Genomic DNA, 19,986 nt, shown 5'->3' with positions numbered 1-19,986 from the left:
GTACTCGCGGTGTTCTGAAATGTTCGTAAATAAACGAAAATGGGGTGTCCTGAGGAGGCTGTCCGTATTGTTCGCTGGCAAGTTGATAGTGTTCAAAGATCACTTGCGGTGTCCTGAAATGTTCGTAAATAAACAAAATGGGGGTGTCCTGAGGACGCTGTCCGTATTGTTCGCTGGCAAGTTCAAAGTGTTCTAACAACACTTGTGTCCGCTAAATGTTCGTAAATAAACAAAATGCGGATGTCCTGAGGACGCTCTCCGTATTGTTCGCTTGCAAGCTGAAAGTGTTCTAAGAATACTTGCAGTGTCCTGAAATGTCTGTAAATGAATGAAAATGGTGTCTCCTGAGGACGCTGTCCATGTTGTTCGCAAGCAAGCTGAAAGTGTTCTAAGAACACTCGCGGTGTCCTGAAATATCCTTAAGTAAACAAATTGGGGGTGTCCTGAGGGCGCTGTCCGTATTGTTAGCTGGTAAGATGAAATTGTTCTAAGAACAATTGCGGTGTCCTGAATGTTGTAAAATAAATAAAATGGGGGAGTCCTGAGAACGCGGTGCCCTGAAATGTTCGTAAATATATAAAATGGGGGTGTCCTGAGAACGGTATGCCTGTCCGTTTTGTTCGTAGATAAGTTGATAGTGTTCTAAGAACACACGCGGTGTCCTGAAATGTTTGTAAATAAACAAAATGGGGTGGCCTGAGGACGCTGTCCGTATTGTTCGCTGGCAAGTTGAAAGTGTTCTAAGAACACTTGCGGTGTCCTGAAATGTTCGTAAATAAACAAAATGGGGGTGTCCTAGGACGCTGTCTGTATTGTTCGCTGGTAAATTGAAAGTGTTCTAAGAACACTCGCGGTGTCCTGAAATGTTCGTAAATAAACAAAATGGGGATGTCCTGAGGACGCTGTCCGTATTGTTCGCTGGCAAGTTGAAAGTGTTCTAAGAACACTTGCGGTGTCCTGAAATGTTCGTAAATAAACAAAATGGGGGTGTCCTAGGACGCTGTCTGTATTGTTCGCTGGTAAATTGAAAGTGTTCTAAGAACACTCGCGGTGTCCTGAAATGTTCGTAAATAAACAAAATGGGGATGTCCTGAGGACGCTGTCCGTATTGTTCGCTGGCAACTCGAAAGTGTTCTAAGAACACTTGCGGTGTCCTGAAATGTTCGTAAATAAACAAAATGGGGGGTGTCCTGAGGACGCTGTCCATATTGTTCGCTGGCAAGTTGAAAGTGTTCTAAGAACACTCGCGGTGTCCTGAAATGTTCGTAAATAAACAAAATGGGGGTGTCCTGAGGACGCTGTCCTTATTGTTTGCTGGCAACTCAAAAGTGTTCTAAGAACACTTGCGGTGTCCTGAAATGTTCGTAAATAAACAAAATGGGGGTGTCCCGATGACGGTGTCCGTATTGTTCACTGGCAAGTTGAAAGTGTTCTAAGAGTACTTGCGGTGTTCTGAAATGTTCGTAAATAAACAAAATGGGGTGTCCTGAGGACGCTGTCTGTATTGTTTGCTTGCAAGTTTTGAGAATGTGGTGTCCTGAAATGTTCGTAAATAAATAAAATCGAGGTGTCCTGAGAACGGTATGCCTGTCCGTTTTGTTCGTAGATAAGTTGATAGTGTTCTAAGAACAATCGCGGTGTCCTAAAAGGATCATGAATAAACAAAATGGGGGTGTCCTGAGGACGCTGTCTGTATTGTTCGCTGGCAAGTTCAAAGTCTTCTAAGAACACTCGCAGTGTCCTAAAATGTTCGTAAATAAACAAAATGGGGGTGTCCTGAGGACACTGTCCGTATTGTTCGCTGGTAAATTGAAAGTGTTTTAAGAACACTCCCGGTGTCCTGAAATGTTCGTAAATAAACAAAATGGGGGTGTCCTGAGGACGCTGTCCGTGTTGTTCACTGGCAAGTTCAATGTGTTCTAAGAACACTCGCGGTGTCCTGAAATGTTTGTAAATAAACAAAATGGGGGTGTCCTGAGGAGGCTGTCCGTATTGTTCGCTGGTAAGTTGAAAGTGTTCTAAGAACACTCGCGGTGTCATGAAATGTTCGTAAATAAAAAAAATGGGGGTGTCCTGAGGACGCTGTCCGTATTGTTCGCTGGCAACTCGAAAGTGTTCTAAGAACACTTGCGGTGTCCTGAAATGTTCGTAAATAAACAAAATGGGGGGTGTCCTGAGGACGCTGTCCATATTGTTCGCTGGCAAGTTGAAAGTGTTCTAAGAACACTCGCTGTGTCCTGAAATGTTCGTAAATAAACAAAATGGGGTTGCCCTAGGATGCTGTCTGTATTGTTCGCTGGTAAGTTGAAAGTGTTCTAAGAACACTCGCGGTGTCCTGAAATGTTCGTAAATAAACAAAATGGGGGTGTCCTGAGGACGCTGTCCGTATTGTTTGCTGGCAACTCAAAAGTGTTCTAAGAACACTCGCGGTGTCCTGAAATGTTTGTAAATAAACAAAATGGGGGGTGTCCTGAGGACGCTGTCCGTATTGTTCGCAGACAAGTTGAAAGTGTTCTAAGAACACTTGCGGTGTCCTAAAATGTTTGTAAATAAACAAAATGGGGGTGTCCTGAGGACGCTGTCTGTATTGTTCGCTGGCAAGTTGAATGTGTTCTAAGAGTACTTGTGGTGTTCTGAAATGTTTGTAAATAAACAAAATGGGGTGTCCTGAGGACGCTGTCCGTATTGTTTGCTGGCAGGTTTTGAGAACGCAGTGTACTGAAATGTTCGTAAATAAACAAAATGGAGGTGTCCTGAGAACGGTATGCCTGTCCGTTTTGTTCGTAGATAAGTTGATAGTGTTCTAAGAACACTTGCGGTGTCCTAAAAGGATCATGAATAAACAAAATGGGGGTGTCCTGAGGACGCTGTCCGTATTGTTCGCTGGCAAGTTGAATGTGTTCTAAGAACACTCGCGGTGTCCTGAAATGTTTGTAAATAAACAAAATGGGGGTGTCCTGAGGAAGCTGTCCGTATTGTTTGCTGGCAAGTTGAAAGTGTTCTAATAGTACTCGCGGTGTTCTGAAATGTTCGTAAATAGACAAAATGGGGGTGTCCTGAGGAGGCTGTCCGTATTGTTCGCTGGAAAGTTGATAGTGTTCAAAGATCACTTGCGGGTCCTGAAATGTTCGTAAGTAAACAAAATGCGGGTGTCCTGAGGACGCTGTCCGTATTGTTCGCTGGCAAGTTCAAAGTGTTCTAACAACACTCGTGTCCGCTAAAGGTTCGTAAATAAACAAAATGGGGGTGTCCTGAGGACGCTGTCCGTATTGTTCGCTTGCAAGCTGAAAGTGTTCTAAGAATACTTGCAGTGTCCTAAAATGTCCATAAATAAACTAAAAGGGTGTCTCCTGAGGACGCTGTCCATGTTGTTTGCAAGCAAGCTGAAAGTGTTCTAAGAGTACTCGCGGTGTTCTGAAATGTTCGTAAATAAACAAAATGGGGGTGTCCTGAGGATGCTGTCTGTATTGTTCGCTGACAAGTTGAAAGTGTTCTAAGAACACTCGCAGTGTCCTAAAATGTTCGTAAATAAACAAAATGGGGGTGTCCCGAGGACGGTGTCTGTATTGTTCACTGGCAAATTGAAAGTGTTCTAAGAGTACTGGCGGTGTTCTGAAATGTTCGTAAATAAACAAAATGGTGGGTGTCCTGAGGACGCTGTCCGTGTTGTTTGCTGGCAAGTTGAAAGTGTTCTAAGAGTACTCGTGGTGTTCTGAAATGTTTGTAAATAAACAAAATGGGGTGTCCTGAGGACGCTGTCCGTATTGTTTGCTGGAAAGCTTTGAGAATGCGGTGTCCTGAAATGTTCGTAAATAAATGAAATGGATGTGTCCTGAGAACGGTATGCCTGTCCGTTTTGTTTGTAGATAAGTTTATAGTGTTCTAAGAACACTCGCGGTGTCCTAAAAGGATCACGAATAAACAAAATGGGGGTGGCCTGAGGACGCTGTCCATATTGTTCGCTGGCAAGTTCAAAGTCTTCTAAGAACACTCGCAGTGTCCTAAAATGTTCGTAAATAAACAAACTGGGGGTTTCCTGAGGACACTGTACGTATTGTGTGCTGGTAAATTGAAAGTGTTCTAAGAACACTCCCGGTGTCCTGAAATGTTCGTAAATAAACAAAATGGGGGTGTGCTGAGGACACTGTCCGTATTGTTCGCTGGCAAGTTGAATGTGTTCTAAGAACACTCGCGGTGTCCTGAAATGTTTGTAAATAAACAAAATGGGGGTGTCCTGAGGACGCTGTCCGTATTGTTCGCTGGCAAGTTGAAAGTGTTCTAAGAGTACTCGCGGTGACCTGAAATGTTCGTAAATAAACGAAAATGGGGTGTCCTGAGGAGGCTGTCCGTATTGTTCGCTGGCAAGTTGATAGTGTTCAAAGATCACTTGCGGTGTCCTGAAATGTTCGTAAATAAACAAAATGGGGGTGTCCTGAGGACGCTGTCCGTATTGTTCGCTGGCAAGTTCAAAGTGTTCTAACAACACTTGTGTCCGCTAAATGTTCGTAAATAAACAAAATGCGGATGTCCTGAGGACGCTCTCCGTATTGTTCGCTTGCAAGCTGAAAGTGTTCTAAGAATACTTGCAGTGTCCTGAAATGTCTGTAAATGAATGAAAATGGTGTCTCCTGAGGACGCTGTCCATGTTGTTCGCAAGCAAGCTGAAAGTGTTCTAAGAACACTCCCGGTGTCCTGAAATATCCTTAAGTAAACAAATTGGGGGTGTCCTGAGGGCGCTGTCCGTATTGTTAGCTGGTAAAATGAAATTGTTCTAAGAACAATTGCGGTGTCCTGAATGTTGTAAAATAAATAAAATGGGGGAGTCCTGAGAACGCGGTGCCCTGAAATGTTCGTAAATATATAAAATGGGGGTGTCCTGAGAACGGTATGCCTGTCCGTTTTGTTCGTAGATAAGTTGATAGTGTTCTAAGAACACACGCGGTGTCCTGAAATGTTTGTAAATAAACAAAATGGGGTGGCCTGAGGACGCTGTCCGTATTGTTCGCTGGCAAGTTGAAAGTGTTCTAAGAACACTTGCGGTGTCCTGAAATGTTCGTAAATAAACAAAATGGGGGTGTCCTAGGACGCTGTCTGTATTGTTCGCTGGTAAGTTGAAAGTGTTCTAAGAACACTCGCGGTGTCCTGAAATGTTCGTAAATAAACAAAATGGGGATGTCCTGAGGACGCTGTCCATATTGTTCGCTGGCAAGTTGAAAGTGTTCTAAGAGTACTCGTGGTGTTCTGAAATGTTTGTAAATAAACAAAATGGGGTGTCCTGAGGACGCTGTCCGTATTGTTTGCTGGCTGGTTTTGAGAACGCAGTGTACTGAAATGTTCGTAAATAAATAAAATGGAGGTGTCTGAGAACGGTATTCCTGTCCGGTTTGTTCGTAGATAAGTTAATAGTGTTCTAAGAACACTTGCGGTGTCCTAAAAGGATCATGAATAAACAAAATGGGGGTGTCCTGAGGATGCTGTCTGTATTGTTCGCTGCAAAGTTCAAAGTCTTCTAAGAACACTCGCAGTGTCCTAAAATGTTCGTAAATAAACAAAATGGGGGTGTCCTGACGACACAGTCCGTATTGTTCGCTGGTAAATTGAAAGTGTTCTAAGAACACTTGCGGTGTCCTGAAATGTTCGTAAATAAACAAAATGGGGGTGTCCTGAGGACGCTGTCCGTATTGTTCGCTAGCAACTTGAAAGTGTTCTAAGAACACTCACGGTGTCCTGAAATCTTCGTAAATAAACAAAATGGGGTGTCCTGAGGACGCTGTCCGTATTGTTCACTGACAAGTTGAAAGTGTTCTAAGAACACTTGCGGTGTCCTAAAATGTTCGTAAATAAACAAAATGGGGCTGTCCTGAGGATGGTGTCCGTATTGTTCACTGGCAAGTTGATAGTTTTCTAAGAGTACTCGCGGTGTTCTGAAATGTTCGTAAATAAACAAAATGGTGGGTGTCCTGAGGACGCTGTCCGTATTGTTCGCTGACAAGTTGAAAGTGTTCTAAGAACACTCACGATGTCTTAAAATGTTCGTAAATAAACAAAATGGGGGTGTCCTGAGAACGCTGTCCGTATTGTTTTCTGGCAAGTTGAAAGTGTTCTAAGAGTACTCGTGGTGTTCTGAAATGTTTGTAAATAAACAAAATGGGGTGTCCTGAGGACGCTGTCCGTATTGTTTGCTGGCAAGTTTTGAGAATGTGGTGTCCTGAAATGTTCGTAAATAAATAAAATGGAGGTGTCCTGAGAAAGGTATGCCTGTCCGTTTTGTTCGTAGATAAGTTGATAGTGTTCTAAGAACACTCGCGGTGTCCTAAAAGGATCATGAATAAACAAAATGGGGGTGTCCTGAGGACGCTATCCGTATTGTTCGCTGGCAAGTTCAAAGTCTTCTAAGAACACTCGCAGTGTCCTAAAATGTTCGTAAATAAACAAAAAGGGGGTGTCCTGAGGACGCTGTCCGTATTGTTCGCTGGCAAGTTGAATGTGTTCTAAGAACACTCGCGGTGTCCTGAAATGTTTGTAAATAAACAAAATGGGGGTGTCCTCAGGACGCTGTCCGTATTATTTGCTGGCAAGTTGAAAGTGTTCTAAGAGTACTCGTGGTGTTCTGAAATGTTTGTAAATAAACAAAATGGGGTGTCCTGAGGACGCTGTCCGTATTGTTTGCTGGAAAGCTTTGAGAATGCGGTGTCCTGAAATGTTCGTAAATAAATGAAATGGATGTGTCCTGAGAACGTTATGCCTGTCAGTTTTGTTTGTAGATAAGTTTATAGTGTTCTAAGAACACTCGCGGTGTCCTAAAAGGATCACGAATAAACAAAATGGGGGTGGCCTGAGGACGCTGTCCGTATTGTTCGCTGGCAAGTTCAAAGTCTTCTAAAAACACTCGCAGTGTCCTAAAATGTTCGTAAATAAACAAACTGGGGGTTTCCTGAGGACACTGTACGTATTGTTCGCTGGTAAATTGAAAGTGTTCTAAGAACACTCCCGGTGTCCTGAAATGTTCGTAAATAAACAAAATGGGGGTGTGCTGAGGACACTGTCCGTATTGTTCGCTGGCAAGTTGAATGTGTTCTAAGAACACTCGCGGTGTCCTGAAATGTTTGTAAATAAACAAAATGGGGGTGTCCTGAGGACGCTGTCCGTATTGTTCGCTGGCAAGTTGAAAGTGTTCTAAGAGTACTCGCGGTGTTCTGAAATGTTCGTAAATAAACGAAAATGGGGTGTCCTGAGGAGGCTGTCCGTATTGTTCGCTGGCAAGTTGATAGTGTTCAAAGATCACTTGCGGTGTCCTGGAATGTTCGTAAATAAACAAAATGGGGGTGTCCTGAGGACGCTGTCCGTATTGTTCGCTGGCAAGTTCAAAGTGTTCTAACAACACTTGTGTCCGCTAAATGTTCGTAAATAAACAAAATGCGGATGTCCTGAGGACGCTCTCCGTATTGTTCGCTTGCAAGCTGAAAGTGTTCTAAGAATACTTGCAGTGTCCTGAAATGTCTGTAAATGCATGAAAATGGTGTCTCCTGAGGACGCTGTCCATGTTGTTCGCAAGCAAGCTGAAAGTGTTCTAAGAACACTCGCGGTGTCCTGAAATATCCTTAAGTAAACAAATTGGGGGTGTCCTGAGGGCGCTGTCCGTATTGTTAGCTGGTAAGATGAAATTGTTCTAAGAACAATTGCGGTGTCCTGAATGTTGTAAAATAAATAAAATGGGGGAGTCCTGAGAACGCGGTGCCCTGAAATGTTCGTAAATATATAAAATGGGGGTGTCCTGAGAACGGTATGCCTGTCCGTTTTGTTCGTAGATAAGTTGATAGTGTTCTAAGAACACACGCGGTGTCCTGAAATGTTTGTAAATAAACAAAATGGGGTGGCCTGAGGACGCTGTCCGTATTGTTCGCTGGCAAGTTGAAAGTGTTCTAAGAACACTTGCGGTGTCCTGAAATGTTCATAAATAAACAAAATGGGGGTGTCCTAGGACGCTGTCTGTATTGTTCGCTGGTAAGTTGAAAGTGTTCTAAGAACACTCGCGGTGTCCTGAAATGTTCGTAAATAAACAAAATGGGGATGTCCTGAGGACGCTGTCCGTATTGTTCGCTGGCAACTCGAAAGTGTTCTAAGAACACTTGCGGTGTCCTGAAATGTTCGTAAATAAACAAAATGGGGGGTGTCCTGAGGACGCTGTCCATATTGTTCGCTGGCAAGTTGAAAGTGTTCTAAGAACACTCGCGGTGTCCTGAAATGTTCGTAAATAAACAAAATGGGGGTGTCCTGAGGACGCTGTCCTTATTGTTTGCTGGCAACTCAAAAGTGTTCTAAGAACACTTGCGGTGTCCTGAAATGTTCGTAAATAAACAAAATGGGGGGTGTCCTGAGGACGCTGTCCGTATTGTTCGCTGACAAGTTGAAAGTGTTCTAAGAGTACTCGTGGTGTTCTGAAATGTTTGTAAATAAACAAAATGGGGTGTCCTGAGGACGCTGTCCGTATTGTTTGCTGGCAGGTTTTGAGAACGCAGTGTACTGAAATGTTCGTAAATAAATAAAATGGAGGTGTCTGAGAACGGTATTCCTGTCCGTTTTGTTCGTAGATAAGTTAATAGTGTTCTAAGAACACTTGCGGTGTCCTAAAAGGATCATGAATAAACAAAATGGGGGTGTCCTGAGGATGCTGTCTGTATTGTTCGCTGCAAAGTTCAAAGTCTTCTAAGAACACTCGCAGTGTCCTAAAATGTTCGTAAATAAACAAAATGGGGGTGTCCTGACGACACAGTCCGTATTGTTCGCTGGTAACTTGAAAGTGTTCTAAGAACACTCACGGTGTCCTGAAATCTTCGTAAATAAACAAAATGGGGTGTCCTGAGGATGCTGTCCGTATTGTTCACTGACAAGTTGAAAGTGTTCTAAGAACACTTGCGGTGTCCTAAAATGTTCGTAAATAAACAAAATGGGGCTGTCCTGAGGATGGTGTCCGTATTGTTCACTGGCAAGTTGATAGTTTTCTAAGAGTACTCGCGGTGTTCTGAAATCTTCGTAAATAAACAAAATGGGGTGTCCTGAGGACGCTGTCCGTATTGTTCGCTGACAAGTTGAAAGTGTTCTAAGAACACTCACGATGTCTTAAAATGTTCGTAAATAAACAAAATGGGGGTGTCCTGAGAACGCTGTCCGTATTGTTTTCTGGCAAGTTGAAAGTGTTCTAAGAGTACTCGTGGTGTTCTGAAATGTTTGTAAATAAACAAAATGGGGTGTCCTGAGATCGCTGTCCGTATTGTTTGCTGGCAAGTTTTAAGAATGTGGTGTCCTGAAATGTTCGTAAATAAATAAAATGGAGGTGTCCTGAGAAAGGTATGCCTGTCCGTTTTGTTCGTAGATAAGTTGATAGTGTTCTAAGAACACTTGCGGTGTCCTAAAAGGATCATGAATAAACAAAATGGGGGTGTCCTGAGGACACTGTCCGTATTGTTCGCTGGCAAGTTCAAAGTCTTCTAAGAACACTCGCAGTGTCCTAAAATGTTCGTAAATAAACAAAAAGGGGGTGTCCTGAGGACGCTGTCCGTATTGTTCGCTGGCAAGTTGAATGTGTTCTAAGTACACTCGCGGTGTCCTGAAATGTTTGTAAATAAACAAAATGGGGGTGTCCTCAGGACGCTGTCCGTATTGTTTGCTGGCAAGTTGAAAGTGTTCTAAGAGTACTTGCGGTGTTCTGAAATGTTCGTAAATAAACAAAATGGAGGTGTCCTGAGGAGGCTGTCCATATTGTTCGCTGGCAAGTTGATAGTGTTCAATGATCACTTGCGGTGTCCTGAAATGTTTGTAAATAAACAAAATGGGAGTGTCCTGAGGACGCTGTCCATATTGTTCGCTGGCAAGTTCAAAGTGTTCTAACAACACTCGTATCCGCTAAATGTTCGTAAATAAACAAAATGGGGGTGTCCTGAGGACGCTGTCTGTCTTGTTCGCTTGCAAGCTGAAAGTGTTCTAAGAATACTTGCAGTATCCTGAAATGTCCGTAAATAAACGAAAAGGGTGTCTCCTGAGGACGCTGTCCATGTTGTTCGCAAGCAAGCTGAAAGTGTTCTAAGAGTACTCGCCGTGTTCTGAAATGTTCGTAAATAAACAAAATGGGGGTGTCCTGAGGATGCTGTCCGTATTGTTTGCTGACAAGTTGAAAGTGTTCTAAGAACACTCGCGGTGTTCTGAAATGTTCGTAAATAAACAAAATGGTGGGTGTCCTGAGGACGCTGTCTGTGTTGTTTGCTGGCAAGTTGAAAGTGTTTTAAGAGTACTCGTGGTGTTCTGAAATGTTTGTCAATAAACAAAATGGGGTGTCCTGAGGACGCTGTCCGTATTGTTTGCTTGCATGTTTTGACAATGCGGTGTCCTGAAATGTTCGTAAATAAATAAAATGGAGGTGTCCTGAGAACGATATACCTGTCCGTTTTGTTCGTAGATAAGTTGATAGTGTTCTAAGAACACTCGCGGTGTCCTAAAAGGATCATGAATAAACAAAATGGGGGTGTCCTGAGGACGCTGTCCGTATTGTTCGCTGGCAAGTTCAAAGTCTTCTAAGAACACTCGCAGTGTCCTAAAATGTTCGTAAATAAACAAAATGGGGGTGTCCTGAGGACACTGTCCGTATTGTTCCCTGGTAAATTGAAAGTGTTCTAAGAACACTCCAGGTGTCCTGAAATGTTTGTAAAAAAACAAAATGGGGGTGTCCTGAGGACACTGTCCGTATTGTTCGCTGGTAAGTTGAAAGTGTTCTAAGAACACTTGCGGTCTCCTGAAATGTTCGTAAATAAACAAAATGGGGGTGTCCTGAGGACGCTGTCCGTATTGTTCGCTAGCAACTTGAAAGTGTTCTAAGAACACTCGCGGTGACTGAAATGTTTGTAAATAAACAAAATGGGGGTGTCCTCAGGACGCTGTCCGTATTGTTTGCTGGCAAGTTGAAAGTGTTCTAAGAGTATTCGCGGTGTTCTGAAATGTTCGTAAATAAACAAAATGGGGGTGTCCTGAGGAGGCTGTCCGTATTGTTCGTTGGCAAGTTGATAGTGTTTAAAGATCACTTGCGGTGTCCTGAAATGTTCGTAAATAAACAAAATGGGAGTGTCCTGATGACGCTGTCCGTATTGTTCGCTGGCAAGTTCAAAGTGTTCTAACAACACTTGTGTCCCCTAAATGTTCGTAAATAAATTAAATGGGGGTGTCCTGAGGACGCTGTCCGTATTATTCGCTTGCAAGCTGAAAGTGTTCTAAGAATACTTGCAGTGTCCTGAAATGTCCGTAAATAAACGAAAAGGGTGTCTCCTGAGGACGCTGTCCATGTTGTTCGCAAGCAAGCTGAAAGTGTTCTAAGAGTACTCGCCGTGTTCTGAAATGTTCGTAAATAAACAAAATGGGGGTGTCCTGAGGATGCTATCCGTATTGTTCGCTGACAAGTTGAAAGTGTTCTAAGAACACTCGCGGTGTCCTAAAATGTTCATAAATAAACAAAATGGGGGTGTCCCGAGGACGGTGTCCGTATTGTTCACTGGCAAGTTGAAAGTGTTTTAAGAGTACTCGCGGTGTTCTGAAATGTTCGTAAATAAACAAAATGGTGGGTGTCCTGAGGACGCTGTCTGTGTTGTTTGCTGGCAAGTTGAAAGTGTTTTAAGAGTACTCGTGGTGTTCTGAAATGTTTGTAAATAAACAAAATGGGGTGTCCTGAGGACGCTGTCCGTATTGTTTGCTTGCATGTTTTGAGAATGCGGTGTCCTGAAATGTTCGTAAATAAATAAAATGTAGGTGTCCTGAGAACGATATGCCTGTCCGTTTTGTTCGTAGATAAGTTGATAGTGTTCTAAGAACACTCGCAGTGTCCTAAAAGGATCATGAATAAACAAAATGGGGGTGTCCTGAGGAGGCTGTCCGTATTGTTCGCTGGCAAGTTCAAAGTCTTCTAAGAACACTTGCAGTGTCCTAAAATGTTCGTAAATAAACAAAATGGGGGTGTCCTGAGGACACTGTCCGTATTGTTCCCTGGTAAATTGAAAGTCTTCTAAGAACACTCCAGGTGTCCTGAAATGTTCGTAAATAAACAAAATGGGGGTGTCCTGAAGACACTGTCCGTATTGTTCGCTGGTAAGTTGAAAGTGTTCTAAGAACACTTGCGGTGTCCTGAAATGTTCGTAAATAAACGAAATGGGGGTGTCCTGAGGACACTGTCCGTATTGTTCGCTAGCAACTTGAAAGTGTTCTAAGAACACTCGCGGTGTCCTGAAATGTTTGTAAATAAACAAAATGGTGGTGTCCTCAGGACGCTGTCCATATTGTTTGCTGGCAAGTTGAAAGTGTTCTAAGAGTACTCGCGGTGTTCTGAAATGTTCGTAAATAAACAAAATGGGGGTGTCCTGAGGAGGCTGTCCGTATTGTTCGTTGGCAAGTTGATAGTGTTCAAAGATCACTTGCGGTGTACTGAAATGTTTGTAAATAAACAAAATGGGAGTGTCCTGAGGGTGCTGTCCGTATTGTTCGCTGGCAAGTTCAAAGTGTTCTAACAAGACTCATGTCCCCTACATGTTCGTAAATAAACAAAATGGGGTGTCCTGAGGACGCTGTCCGTATTGTTCGCTTGCAAGCTGAAAGTGTTTTAAGAATACTTGCAGTGTCCTGAAATGTCCGTAAATAAACGAAAAGGGTGTCTCCTGAGGACGCTGTCCATGTTGTTCGCAAGCAAGCTGAAAGTGTTCTAAGAGTACTCGCCGTGTTCTGAAATGTTCGTAAATAAACAAAATGGGGGTGTCCTGAGGATGCTGTCCGTATTGTTCGCTGACAAGTTGAAAGTGTTCTAAGAACACTCGCGGTGTCCTAAAATGTTCATAAATAAACAAAATGGGGGTGTCCCGAAGACGGTGTCCGTATTGTTCACTGGCAAGTTGAAAGTGTTTTAAAAGTACTCGCGGTGTTCTGAAATGTTCGTAAATAAACAAAATGGTGGGTGTCCTGAGGAGGCTGTCCGTATTGTTCGTTGGCAAGTTGATAGTGTTCAAAGATCACTTGCGGTGTACTGAAATGTTTGTAAATAAACAAAATGGGAGTGTCCTGAGGGTGCTGTCTGTATTGTTCGCTGGCAAGTTCAAAGTGTTCTAACAACACTCGTGTCCCCTACATGTTCGTAAATAAACAAAATGGGGTGTCCTGAGGACGCTGTCCGTATTGTTCGCTTGCAAGCTGAAAGTGTTTTAAGAATACTTGCAGTGTCCTGAAATGTCCGTAAATAAACGAAAAGGGTGTCTCCTGAGGACGCTGTCCATGTTGTTCGCAAGCAAGCTGAAAGTGTTCTAAGAGTACTCGCGGTGTTCTGAAATGTTCGTAAATAAACAAAATGGGGGTGTCCTGAGGACGCTGTCCGTATTGTTCGCTGACAAGTTGAAAGTTTTCTAAGAACACTCGCGGTGTCCTAAAATGTTCGTAAATAAACAAAATGGGAGTGTCCCGAGGACGGTGTCCGTATTGTTCACTGGCAAGTTGAAAGTGTTCTAACAACACTTGTGTCCCCTAAATGTTCGTAAATAAACAAAATGGGGGTGTCCTGCGGACGCTGTCCGTATTGTTCGCTTGCAAGCTGAAAGTGTTCTAAGAATACTTGCAGTGTCCTGAAATGTCCGTAAATAAACGAAAAGGGTGTCTCCTGAGGACGCTGTCCATGTTGTTCGCAAGCAAGCTGAAAGTGTTCTAAGAGTACTCGCCGTGTTCTGAAATGTTCGTAAATAAACAAAATGGGGGTGTCCTGAGGATGCTGTCCGTATTGTTTGCTGACAAGTTGAAAGTGTTCTAAGAACACTCGCGGTGTCCTAAAATGTTCATAAATAAACAAAATGGGGGTGTCCCGAAGACGGTGTCCGTATTGTTCACTGGCAAGTTGAAAGTGTTTTAAGAGTACTCGCGGTGTTCTGAAATGTTCGTAAATAAACAAAATGGTGGGTGTCCTGAGGACGCTGTCTGTGTTGTTTGCTGGCAAGTTGAAAGTGTTTTAAGAGTACTCGTGGTGTTCTGAAATGTTTGTAAATAAACAAAATGGGGTGTCCTGAGGACGCTGTCCGTATTGTTTGCTTGCATTTTTTGAGAATGCGGTGTCCTGAAATGTTCGTAAATAAATAAAATGGAGGTGTCCTGAGAACGATATGCCTGTCCGTTTTGTTCGTAGATAAGTTGATAGTGTTCTAAGAACACTCGCGGTGTCCTAAAAGGATCATGAATAAACAAAATGGGGGTGTCCTGAGGACGCTGTCCGTATTGTTCGCTGGCAAGTTCAAAGTCTTCTACGAACACTCGCAGTGTCCTAAAATGTTCGTAAATAAACAAAATGGGGGTGTCCTGAGGACACTGTCCGTATTGTTCCCTGGTAAATTGAAAGTGTTCTAAGAACACTCCAGGTGTCCTGAAATGTTCGTAAATAAACAAAATGGGGGTGTCCTGAGGACACTGTCCGTATTGTTCGCTGGTAAGTTGAAAGTGTTCTAAGAACACTTACGGTGTCCTGAAATGTTTGTAAATAAACAAAATGGGGGTGTCCTCAGGAGGCTGTCCGTATTGTTTGCTGGCAAGTTGAAAGTGTTCTAAGAGTACTCGCGGTGTTCTGAAATGTTCGTAAATAAACAAAATGGGGGTGTCCTCAGGACGCTGTCCGTATTGTTTGCTGGCAAGTTGAAAGTGTTCTAAGAGTACTCGTGGTGTTCTGAAATGTTCGTAAATAAACAAAATGGGGGTGTCCTGAGGAGGCTGTCCGTATTGTTCGTTGGCAACTTGATAGTGTTCAAAGATCACTTGCGGTGTCCTGAAATGTTCTAAATAAACAAAATGGGAGTGTCCTGAGGATGCTGTCCGTATTGTTCGCTGGCAACTCGAAAGTGTTCTAAGAACACTTGCGGTGTCCTGAAATGTTCGTAAATAAACAAAATGGGGGGTCTCCTGAGGACGCTGTCCATATTGTTCGCTGGCAAGTTGAAAGTGTTCTAAGAACACTCGCTGTGTCCTGAAATGTTCGTAAATAAACAAAATGGGGGTGCCCTAGGACGCTGTCTGTATTGTTCGCTGGTAAATTGAAAGTGTTCTAAGAACACTCGCGGTGTCCTGAAATGTTCGTAAATAAACAAAATGGGGGTGTCCTGAGGACGCTGTCCGTATTGTTCGCGGACAAGTTGAAAGTGTTCTAAGAACACTCGCGGTGTCCTAAAAGGATCATGAATAAACAAAATGGGGGTGTCCTGAGGACGCTGTCCGTATTGTTCGCTGGCAAGTTGAATGTGTTCTAAGAACACTCGCGGTGTCCTGAAATGTTTGTAAATAAACAAAATGGGGGTGTCCTGAGGAAGCTGTCCGTATTGTTTGCTGGCAAGTTGAAAGTGTTCTAAGAGTACTCGCGGTGTTCTGAAATGTTCGTAAATAAACAAAATGGGGGTGTCCTGAGGAGGCTGTCCGTATTGTTCGCTGGCAAGTTCAAAGTGTTCTAACAACACTCGTGTCCGCTAAAGGTTCGTAAATAAACAAAATGGGGGTGTCCTGAGGACGCTGTCCGTATTGTTCGCTTGCAAGCTGAAAGTGTTCTTAGAATACTTGCAGTGTCCTGAAATGTCCGTAAATAAACGAAAAGGGTGTCTCCTGAGGACGCTGTCCATGTTGTTCACAAGCAAGCTGAAAGTGTTCTAAGAGTACTCGCGGTGTTCTGAAATGTTCGTAAATAAACAAAATGGGGGTGTCCTGAGGATGCTGTCTGTATTGTTCGCTGACAAGTTGAAAGTGTTCTAAGAACACTCGCAGTGTCCTAAAATGTTCGTAAATAAACAAAATGGGGGTGTCCCTAGGACGGTGTCTGTATTGTTCACTGGCAAATTGAAAGTGTTCTAAGAGTACTGGCGGTGTTCTGAAATGTTCGTAAATAAACAAAATGGTGGGTGTCCTGAGGACGCTGTCCGTGTTGTTTGCTGGCAAGTTGAAAGTGTTCTAAGAGTACTCGTGGTGTTCTGAAATGTTTGTAAATAAACAAAATGGGGTGTCCTGAGGACGCTGTCCGTATTGTTTGCTGGCAAGTTTTGAGAATGCGGTGTCCTGAAATGTTCGTAAATAAATAAAATGGATGTGTCCTGAGAACGGTATGCCTGTCCGTTTTGTTTGTAGATAAGTTGATAGTGTTCTAAGAACACTTGCGGTGTCCTAAAAGGATCATGAATAAACAAAATGGGGGTGGCCTGAGGACGCTGTCCGTATTGTTCGCTGGCAAGTTCAAAGTCTTCTAAGAACACTCGCAGTGTCCTAAAATGTTCGTAAATAAACAAACTGGGGGTTTCCTGAGGACACTGTCCGTATTGTTCGCTGGTAAATTGAAAGTGTCCTAAGAACACTCCTGGTGTCCTGAAATGTTCATAAATAAACAAAATGGGGGAGTGCTGAGGACACTGTCCGTTTTGTTCGCTGGCAAGTTGAATGTGTTCTAAGAACACTCGCGGTGTCCTGAAATGTTTGTAAATAAACAAAATGGGGGTGTCCTGAGGACGCTGTCCGTATTGTTCGCTGGCAAGTTGAAAGTGTTCTAAGAGTACTCGCGGTGTTCTGAAATGTTTGTAAATAAACGAAAATGGGGTGTCCTGAGGAGGCTGTCCGTATTGTTCGCTGGCAAGTTGATAGTGTTCAAAGATCACTTGCGGTGTCCTGAAATGTTCGTAAATAAACAAAATGGGGGTGTCCTGAGGACGCTGTCCGTATTGTTCGCTTGCAAGCTGAAAGTGTTCTAAGAATACTTGCAGTGTCCTGAAATGTCTGTAAATGAATGAAAAGGGTGTCTCCTGAGGACGCTGTCCATGTTGTTCGCAAGCAAGCTGAAAGTGTTCTAAGAACACTCGCGGTGTCCTGAAATATCCTTAAGTAAACAAATTGGGGGTGTCCTGAGGGCGCTGTCCGTATTGTTAGCTGGTAAGATGAAATTGTTCTAAGAACAATTGCGGTGTCCTGAATGTTGTAAAATAAATAAAATGGGGGAGTCCTGAGAACGCGGTGCCCTGAAATGTTCGTAAATAAATAAAATGGGGTGTCCTGAGAACGGTATGCCTGTCCGTTTTGTTCGTAGATAAGTTGATAGAGTTCTAAGAACACATGCGGTGTCCTGAAATGTTTGTAAATAAACAAAATGGGGTGGCCTGAGGACGCTGTCCGTATTGTTCGCTGGCAAGTTGAAAGTGTTCTAAGAACACTTGCGGTGTCCTGAAATGTTCGTAAATAAACAAAATGGGGGGTGTCCTGAGGACGCTGTCCATATTGTTCGCTGGCAAGTTGAAAGTGTTCTAAGAACACTCGCGGTGTCCTGAAATGTTCGTAAATAAACAAAATGGGGGTGCCCTAGGACGCTGTCTGTATAATTCGCTGGTAAGTTGAAAGTGTTCTAAGAACACTCGCGGTGTCCTGAAATGTTCGTAAATAAACAAAATGGGGGTGTCCTGAGGACGGTGTCCGTATTGTTTGCTGACAAGTTGAAAGTGTTCTAAGAACACTCGCGGTGTCCTAAAATGTTCGTAAATAAAAATTGTTCGTAGATAAGTTGATAGTGTTCTAAAAACACTCGCGGTGTCCTAAAAGGATCATGAATAAACAAAATGGGGGTGTCCTGAGGACGCTGTCCGTATTGTTCGCTGGCAAGTTCAAAGTCTTCTAAGAACACTCGCAGTGTCCTAAAATGTTCGTAAATAAACAAAATGGGTGTGTCCTGAGGACACTGTCCGTATTGTTCGCTGGTAAATTGAAAGTGTTGTAAGAACACTCCCGGTGTCCTGAAATGTTCGTAAATAAACAAAATGGGGGTGTCCTGAGGACGCTGTCCGTATTGTTCACTGGCAAGTTCAATGTGTTCTAAGAACACTCGCGGTGTCCTGAAATGTTTGTAAATAAACAAAATGGGGGTGTCCTGAGGACGCTGTCCGTATTGTTCGCTGGTAAGTTGAAAGTGTTCTAAGAACACTTGCGGTGTCCTGAAATGTTCGTAAATAAACAAAATGGGGGGTGTCCTGAGGACGCTGTCCATATTGTTCGCTGGCAAGTTGAAAGTGTTCTAAGAACACTCGCTGTGTCCTGAAATGTTCGTAAATAAACAAAATGGGGTTGCCCTAGGATGCTGTCTGTATTGTTCGCTGGTAAGTTGAAAGTGTTCTAAGAACACTCGCGGTGTCCTGAAATGTTCGTAAATAAACAAAATGGGGGTGTCCTGAGGACGCTGTCCGTATTGTTTGCTGGCAACTCAAAAGTGTTCTAAGAACACTCGCGGTGTCCTGAAATGTTTGTAAATAAACAAAATGGGGGGTGTCCTGAGGACGCTGTCCGTATTGTTCGTAGACAAGTTGAAAGTGTTCTAAGAACACTCGCGGTGTCCTAAAATGTTTGTAAATAAACAAAATGGGGGTGTCCTGAGGACGCTGTCTGTATTGTTCGCTGGCAAGTTGAATGTGTTCTAAGAGTACTTGTGGTGTTCTGAAATGTTTGTAAATAAACAAAATGGGGTGTCCTGAGGACGCTGTCCGTATTGTTTGCTGGCAGGTTTTGAGAACGCAGTGTACTGAAATGTTCGTAAATAAACAAAATGGAGGTGTCCTGAGAACGGTATGCCTGTCCGTTTTGTTCGTAGATAAGTTGATAGTGTTCTAAGAACACTTGCGGTGTCCTAAAAGGATCATGAATAAACAAAATGGGGGTGTCCTGAGGACGCTGTCCGTATTGTTCGCTGGCAAGTTGAATGTGTTCTAAGAACACTCGCGGTGTCCTGAAATGTTTGTAAATAAACAAAATGGGGGTGTCCTGAGGAAGCTGTCCGTATTGTTTGCTGGCAAGTTGAAAGTGTTCTAATAGTACTCGCGGTGTTCTGAAATGTTCGTAAATAGACAAAATGGGGGTGTCCTGAGGGGGCTGTCCGTATTGTTCGCTGGAAAGTTGATAGTGTTCAAAGATCACTTGCGGGTCCTGAAATGTTCGTAAGTAAACAAAATGCGGGTGTCCTGAGGACGCTGTCCGTATTGTTCGCTGGCAAGTTCAAAGTGTTCTAACAACACTCGTGTCCGCTAAAGGTTCGTAAATAAACAAAATGGGGGTGTCCTGAGGACGCTGTCCGTATTGTTCGCTTGCAAGCTGAAAGTGTTCTAAGAATACTTGCAGTGTCCTAAAATGTCCATAAATAAACAAAAAGGGTGTCTCCTGAGGACGCTGTCCATGTTGTTCGCAAGCAAGCTGAAAGTGTTCTAAGAGTACTCGCGGTGTTCTGAAATGTTCGTAAATAAACAAAATGGGGGTGTCCTGAGGATGCTGTCTGTATTGTTCGCTGACAAGTTGAAAGTGTTCTAAGAGTACTGGCGGTGTTCTGAAATGTTTGTATATAAACAAAATGGTGGGTGTCCTGAGGACGCTGTCCGTGTTGTTTGCTGGCAAGTTGAAAGTGTTCTAAGAGTACTCGTGGTGTTCTGAAATGTTTGTAAATAAACAAAATGGGGTGTCCTGAGGACGCTGTCCGTATTGTTTGCTGGAAAGCTTTGAGAATGCGGTGTCCTGAAATGTTCGTAAATAAATGAAATGGATGTGTCCTGAGAACGGTATGCCTGTCCGTTTTGTTTGTAGATAAGTTTATAGTGTTCTAAGAACACTCGCGGTGTCCTAAAAGGATCACGAATAAACAAAATGGGGGTGGCCTGAGGACGCTGTCCGTATTGTTCGCTGGCAAGTTCAAAGTCTTCTAAGAACACTCGCAGTGTCCTAAAATGTTCGTAAATAAACAAACTGGGGGTTTCCTGAGGACACTGTACGTATTGTTCGCTGGTAAATTGAAAGTGTTCTAAGAACACTCCCGGTGTCCTGAAATATCCTTAAGTAAACAAATTGGGGGTGTCCTGAGGGCGCTGTCCGTATTGTTAGCTGGTAAGATGAAATTGTTCTAAGAACAATTGCGGTGTCCTGAATGTTGTAAAATAAATA

This window comes from Ambystoma mexicanum, chromosome 7q, assembly GCF_040938575.1.
Source record: "Ambystoma mexicanum isolate Mex_15411 chromosome 7q, UKY_AmexF1_1, whole genome shotgun sequence".
NCBI classification, from domain to species: Eukaryota; Metazoa; Chordata; class Amphibia; order Caudata; family Ambystomatidae; genus Ambystoma; species Ambystoma mexicanum.
This window is presented reverse-complemented; position numbering follows the sequence as displayed.